The following is a 6364-nucleotide window of genomic DNA, read 5'->3' as shown; positions in this document are numbered from 1 at the left end:
ATTATATTTTTTATTACACTATGTGTTATAAAAATGCTTGTTTTATCCCATAAATTAAAAATAAAATCAATAAATGTGAAAAATGAGAACTGGGAATAGACTGTGCACAGTAACAGCAGTAATAATCAACTGTGAAAGACTCAGCTACTTTGATGAATACAATGATCCATGAAAAGTTTAAAGGTCCAATTACAAAAAACAAAGAGAGAATTGATTAACTTTGAACGAGGATTAAAGAACATTCTTTTTCACTCTCATCTTTCTTCCATTTTTTTGGATCAGGGTTAATATGGAAATGTTTTGTATTACTTCCCAGGAAAAATGGGCGTCCTATTGTTTGCCTTCTCAATGGGTGGGGAAAGGATTGGAAGGAGCTAAAGAATTTAGAACACAAAATTTAAAAAAACAACAACAAAAAGTAAATGTAATTAGGGTTTTTTTTGTGTGTGGAGAGGACAGTGTCTGTAGTTATATGATTCTCGATGCCCACAATTTCTAGTGTTACACCACAGGACAAAGAAACCCATCCCAGTGTCTCTGGCCTGAGACGCTAGTTCAGGAAAACAGCAAGTGACACTCACCTTGCTGGGCCTGGCTGTCAGGGCAGGAACCATTCCCTCTTCCTCCAGGCTGTCCTCCTGGGGCACAGCAGAGGCCACCGAAGGTACAGCTGGGGAGGAAAGGAGAAGCAGGAGAATGAGGGTCACGCTGGGGGTCTGCCCTGCTCAAACCAGACATTCCCACTTCTCCATTAAGGGAAGATCAGGGAGGGGGCAGGGGATGCGGGTGTGAAAGAAGGAGGATTAGAATCCGCCCCCAGGCTCCATCTCCGCCTGCTCGGCCTCCACCCCGTCCCCCCCCCCAGACCTCTGAGACCCCGCCCGGGCTCCCTTCCTCCTCTGGCGGACGCTCCTCCCGTTCTCCGGGTGCTCCCCAATAAGCCCCCGGTGCTCCGATCCCGCCGCACCCCGCATCGGCTCCGCCTGGGCCTGGCCCCGCTTTCGGCCCCCGCTCACCCCGTCACACGTCAGCTCAGCACAGAGAAGGAGAAGAGGGAACTAGCAAGCATAGAAGAGGCGGAGAAAAAAGGAAGCGGAAGTGTCGCAGTAAGATGGAAGTCCAGTCCTCCCGCCCTTAGGCTTGGAAAATGCCTCTGAGGCGAGCACGGCCTTCTGGGAATGGTAGTCTGGAGGCTGAGGCGCCTTCTGCGCGTGCTTGGGTCTCGGCCCCTCCCCCGGCCTGGAATGCGGTACTGCCTCCTTGTCGGCCCCGCCCCTTCCCGCCAGGAGCCACGTCCCCTCCGCTCCTCGCCTTACCTCGTGCGTGGTCTTCCCAGCCTCAGAACCCACGGAGAGTCACCAGGCGTGGGGTCCCAGACCTCGAGGGGTTGTGGGGCTCCTCCGAGGCTACTCCACCCGCGCTGTCTCCCACTCCGGCAGCCAGGCACAACAGGCCGCGGCTCTAATGAAATGCTTCCTGTGCGCCGGCATCTTCCGGCAGGCAGTGACGCAAACACGCAGGGAAGCCTCGGCTCTGAGGAGGGAAACCAGGGGCTGGGGCTGGATGCCTGGACCGCTGGCTCAGCTCCCTGGGGCTTCCAGGAGGAGCAGGACACGAGTGGGCCCGGGGCAGCAGGAGAGGTCAAGGGGGTGCCGGCCAGGGCGAGGCCATGCTCCTTTGTGTCTGGTTCCTCCGTCAAGGAGACTGACCCGAGGGAAACCACGTGGAGAGCATGTAGCTGTGCCTGGGGAATGCCCGTCGTCTGGTGGATGGGCTCAGTAAAACTAAGAGCTAACGTTTAGGGGGAGCTTCCTGTGTTCCAGGCACGGCTGAGTACTTTACAAGGACTGTCTCATCTGCTCCTCACAACAATCTGGGAAGCAGGTGCTGTTATAGACCCTCTTTTATACATGTGGAAACTAGGGTGAAGTGACTTGCCCAGGGTCACACAGCTAGCAAGTGCCTGAACTTGGATTTGAGCTCAGGTCTGTGAGAGGTAATAGCAACAACGTGACAAGTTTGACTCATAACAACACTTCATGACCAGAACATGAGTACTTGTCTGGTGCTTGTCTGAGCTCAGAGAACACCTGGTGTTTGTCAAAGCAATACAATAATTGTATGATTTTGCCAGAGGGTGAGATCACCCAGATGATGACCACAGAGGATCGCTGTTATGCCAAGCTCAGGGCACAGCTTGGTTGCTTGGATTTAGCTCTGAAAAATAGAGTGTCTCTGAATATCTTGACAAGAGAAAGTCACTATTTCTTGCAGTGCCAGTCAGGTTATTAGCAATAATAAGTCACAGAACTTGGTCAGCTTCAGTTTCCTTATCCATAAAATGAAATGGAGAAGGAAATGGCAAACCACTCTAGTATCTCTGCCAAGAATACCCTCAATGGGGTCACAGAAGAGTCCCACACGAATGAAATGACTGAACAACCACCGACCTTCCATCCATGTTCTCATTCATTCACTCTTATTGAGGGTAAGTCACCAAGCATTTTTAAGCACCTTCTGTATGCCAGGCACTGTCCTAAGTGATGCAGATACAAAGTACTCTCAAGGAGTTCAGTCAGTGGGAGACAGCAACAGGCACCCAGCCACGTACAAACGATATGTAGGCAGGATAAATTGGAGTTAATCAGCAAAAGGTCAGTTCTAGGATTAAGGGGGATGGGGGCAAAGTTTTTGCTGAATGGAGATGAGATTTTAGGTGGGACCTGAAGGAAGCCAGGAAATGAGCAGGAGGAAGGAGAGAGTTCCAGGCATGAGGCAAAACAGGTAGAAATGCTTGGAGTGAGGAGATAGATTGTTGGTGTGTTAAAGTAGTGCAGAACGATGGGAAAGGTAAGAGGCAGCCAGGTTAGGAAGAGTTTAGAAAACCTAATAGGATTTTATATTTGATTCTAGAATGGGAAACCACTGGAGTTTAGTGACAAGGGAGGTGACATGACTAGACCTCAGACAGAGGAGGCTCAATTGAACAGCTGAGAGTGCCATGGACTGGATCAGGGACAGACTTGTGGCAGGGAGATCCATCAGGAGGCTTTTGCAGTAGCCTGGACATGAGGTGATGAGGGCAGGGACCAGGGTGGCAGCATTGTCAGAAGATAGAAGGGGGCATATAGGAAAGGTGTGAGGTAGAAATGCAAAGACTTGACTGCTGATTAAAGAGTCAGGAGTTAGGGGCTGAGGCTGACACCCAGGTTGTAAGCCTGAGTTTGGACCCTACATTGGGCATTACTAGTGTGGCTTTGTGCAAGAATTTAGACTCCATGAGCCCCTCATTCCTCATCTGTAAAATGAGAAGGTAGAATTTTTATCCACAAAGACAAAAGGTCAAGAATTTCAATAGAATCAATAGGGAAAACCTGTGAAAGCAACTAAGATTAGAAGGAAAGCAGGGAACTCAGAAAAAAAAATTAATGGCAAGTTTCTGTGATAAAGACCTCACTTCTTAAATATATAGAGAACTTAGTCAAATTTACAACAAGTCATTCCCCAATTGATAAATGGTCAAAAAGTTATGAACAGGCAATTTTCCAAAGAAGAAATCAAAGTTATTTTTGCTCATATGAAAAAATCCTCTAACTCACTAATACTTAGAGAAATATAAATTTAAAAAAACTCAGAGATACTACCTCATACCTATCAGATTGGCTAATATGACAGAAAAGGAAAATGATAAATGTTGGAGAAGATTTTTTCTTTCATTAATTCCCTTAATATTCTTGACCTTTTGTTCTTCCAAATGAATTTGTTCCTTATTTTTTTATCTCTATCAAATAATTTTTTGGTAATTTGATTGGTATGGCACTGAATAAGTAAATTAGTTTAGGCAGAATTGTCATTTTTATTATATTGGCTTAGCCTACTCATGAGCACTTGATATTTTTCCAGTTGTTTAGATCTGACTTTACTTGTGTAAAAATTATTTTGTAATTGTGTTCATATAGTCTCTGGGTTTCTCTTGGCAGGTAGACTTCCAAATATTTTGTATTGTCTTCAGTTCCTGTAAATGGAATTTCTCTTTCTATGTCTTCCTGCTGGGCTTTGTTGGTCATATATAGAAATGCTGATGATCTGTGTGGGTTCATTTTATATCCTGTAACTTTGCTAAAGTTGTTAATTATGTCAAGTAGCTTTTAGTTGATTCTCTAGGATTTTCTAAGTATAACATCATATTATCTACAATGAGTGATAGTTCTGTTTCCTCATTGCCCATTCTAATTCCTTCAGTTTCATTTTCTTGTCTTATTTTCTTCTCTATATCTAACATTTCTAGTACAATATTGAATGACAGAGGTGATTATGGGCATCTTTGCTTTTCCCCTGATTGTATTGGGAAGGCTTTTAGCGTTTTCCCATTACACAAAATGCTTGCTGATGGTTTTATGGTGCTTGCTTTTTTTTTTTTTTTTTTTTTTTTGCTAGGCAATGGGGTTAAATGATTTGCCCAGGGTAGCTAGTAAGTGTTATGGGTCTGAGGCCATATTTGAACTCAGGTCCTCTTAAATCCAGGGCCAGCGCTCTATCCACTGCACCACCTAGTTGCCCCTGGGTGACCTTCTTCTTAGCATTAAACAAAGGTTCTTAACCTGGGGTCTGTGAACTCTAAAATAAAAACCTGTTTTGAGAACTGTATTTCATTAGAAAAAAAAACCTTAAAAGTTAGAATTGGGCAAGTGGAAACTAATGACTCTATGAGACATCATGAATCAATCAAACAAATTCAAAAGAATGAAAAAATGGAAGAAAATATACAATATCTCATGAGAAAAACAACTGACACAGGAAATAGATCCAGGAGAGCCAATGCCAGGATCATTAGACTACGTGAAAGCCATAATCAAAAGGACAACCTGGATAGCATCTTTCAAGAAATTATCAAGGAAAACTGCCCTGATGTCCTAGAACCAGAGGGCAAAATAGGCATTGAAAGAATCCACCGATCACCTCAGGAAAGAGATTGCAAAATAAAAACCCCAAGGAACATTATAGCCAAATTTCAGAACTGTCAAGTGAAGGAAAAATTACTGCAGGTGGCCAGAAAGAAACAATTCCGATATCAAGGAGTCACAATCAGGATTACATAGGACTTAGCAGCTGAAACATTAAAGGATTGAGGCCATGGAACATGATATTCTGGAAGGAAAAGGAGCTGAGACTACAACCAAAAATCACTTACCTGGCAAAATTAAACATAATACATCAAGAGAAAAAAAAGATAATTCAAACAAAATAGAAGGATTTCAAGCCTTGATAAGCAGAAGACCAGAACTAAACCAAAACTTTGACCTCCAATATCAAGACCCAAAAGAAACATAAACGTGAAAAAGGGAAAAAACCCAGAACAGATTCAGTAGATCTCAGCTGTTTACATCCTACATGGGAAGATGATACTTGTAATTCTTTTTCCCCCATAGGGAACAGATAACTCCTTTATTGTGTACATTTTGAAGTGATCTCCCAATTTCTTGTTTCACAGAAAACATTAAGTATATACTTAGCTTAACATATATGTTGTAAACCTGCTTTGTTCTCTAAATTAAAAAAAAAAATCATTCCAACAACAATTCGTGCAGGAGGCCATTTCATCTGACATCCTCCAAGGATGTGCAGATGGATATAACAGACAGATTGCCCCTCTTCTGCACCTTCATTGATCACCATTTGGTATCCTCTCTTCAGACGCAGGTCAGCTGCACATTTCTTCCCAACGATCATTAAGTGTCCAAGAAGATTTTCATCATCCTCTTCTGCAACAGATATCTGGGTAATGGCTTTCTTAGGTATCACCAAGAAATGAGTTGGGGCTTGTGGGCAAATATTATGGAAAGCAAGACGCCAGTCATCTTCAAAAATGATTTGGGTGGGACAGCTAGGTGGCGCAGGGGATAGAGCACTGGCTCTGAAGTCAGGAGGACCTGAGTTCAAATCCAGCCTCAGACCAAACACTTGACACTTACTAGCTGTGTGATCCTGGGCAAGTCACTTAACCCCAATTGCCTAAAAAGAAAAAAAATCATTTTGGCCAGGATTTTCTTGCAAATTGTTTTCCAGAAGATGGTGTCTCCCCTGGGCTGGGCAGTCTGAGCTTTGCTGATCTCATCTGCCATAGCTACAGACAAGCATAAGGAAAAAAAATACTTTAAATTACAAATAATTAGAAGGATTTAAAAAAAAAAACCTTCAACCTCGCACTCATCAGATTGGCAAAGTTGACCCCCAAAATGACAGATGCTGGATGGACTGTGACAGGACAGGTACATTGATGCATTGTTGATGGAGTTGTGAATTTGTCCAGCCATTCTGGAAAATGATTTGGAATGATGCCCCCAAATCTATTCAACTGTGAATA

General features: G+C 43.7%; 1 pseudogene; it reads right to left on the bottom strand.

The window, feature by feature from the left end:
* Nucleotides 1-5514: 5514 nt before the first annotated feature.
* On the bottom strand, nucleotides 5515-6122 carry LOC114042732 (annotated as a pseudogene).
* Between the last annotated feature and the right edge of the window lie 242 nt (nucleotides 6123-6364).

Source organism: Vombatus ursinus, unplaced genomic scaffold (assembly GCF_900497805.2).
Source record: "Vombatus ursinus unplaced genomic scaffold, bare-nosed wombat genome assembly UNPS02014745.1, whole genome shotgun sequence".
Lineage (NCBI taxonomy): Eukaryota > Metazoa > Chordata > Mammalia > Diprotodontia > Vombatidae > Vombatus > Vombatus ursinus.
Note: the sequence above shows the minus strand (reverse complement) of the source record. Positions and strands in the feature narration are given on the sequence as shown.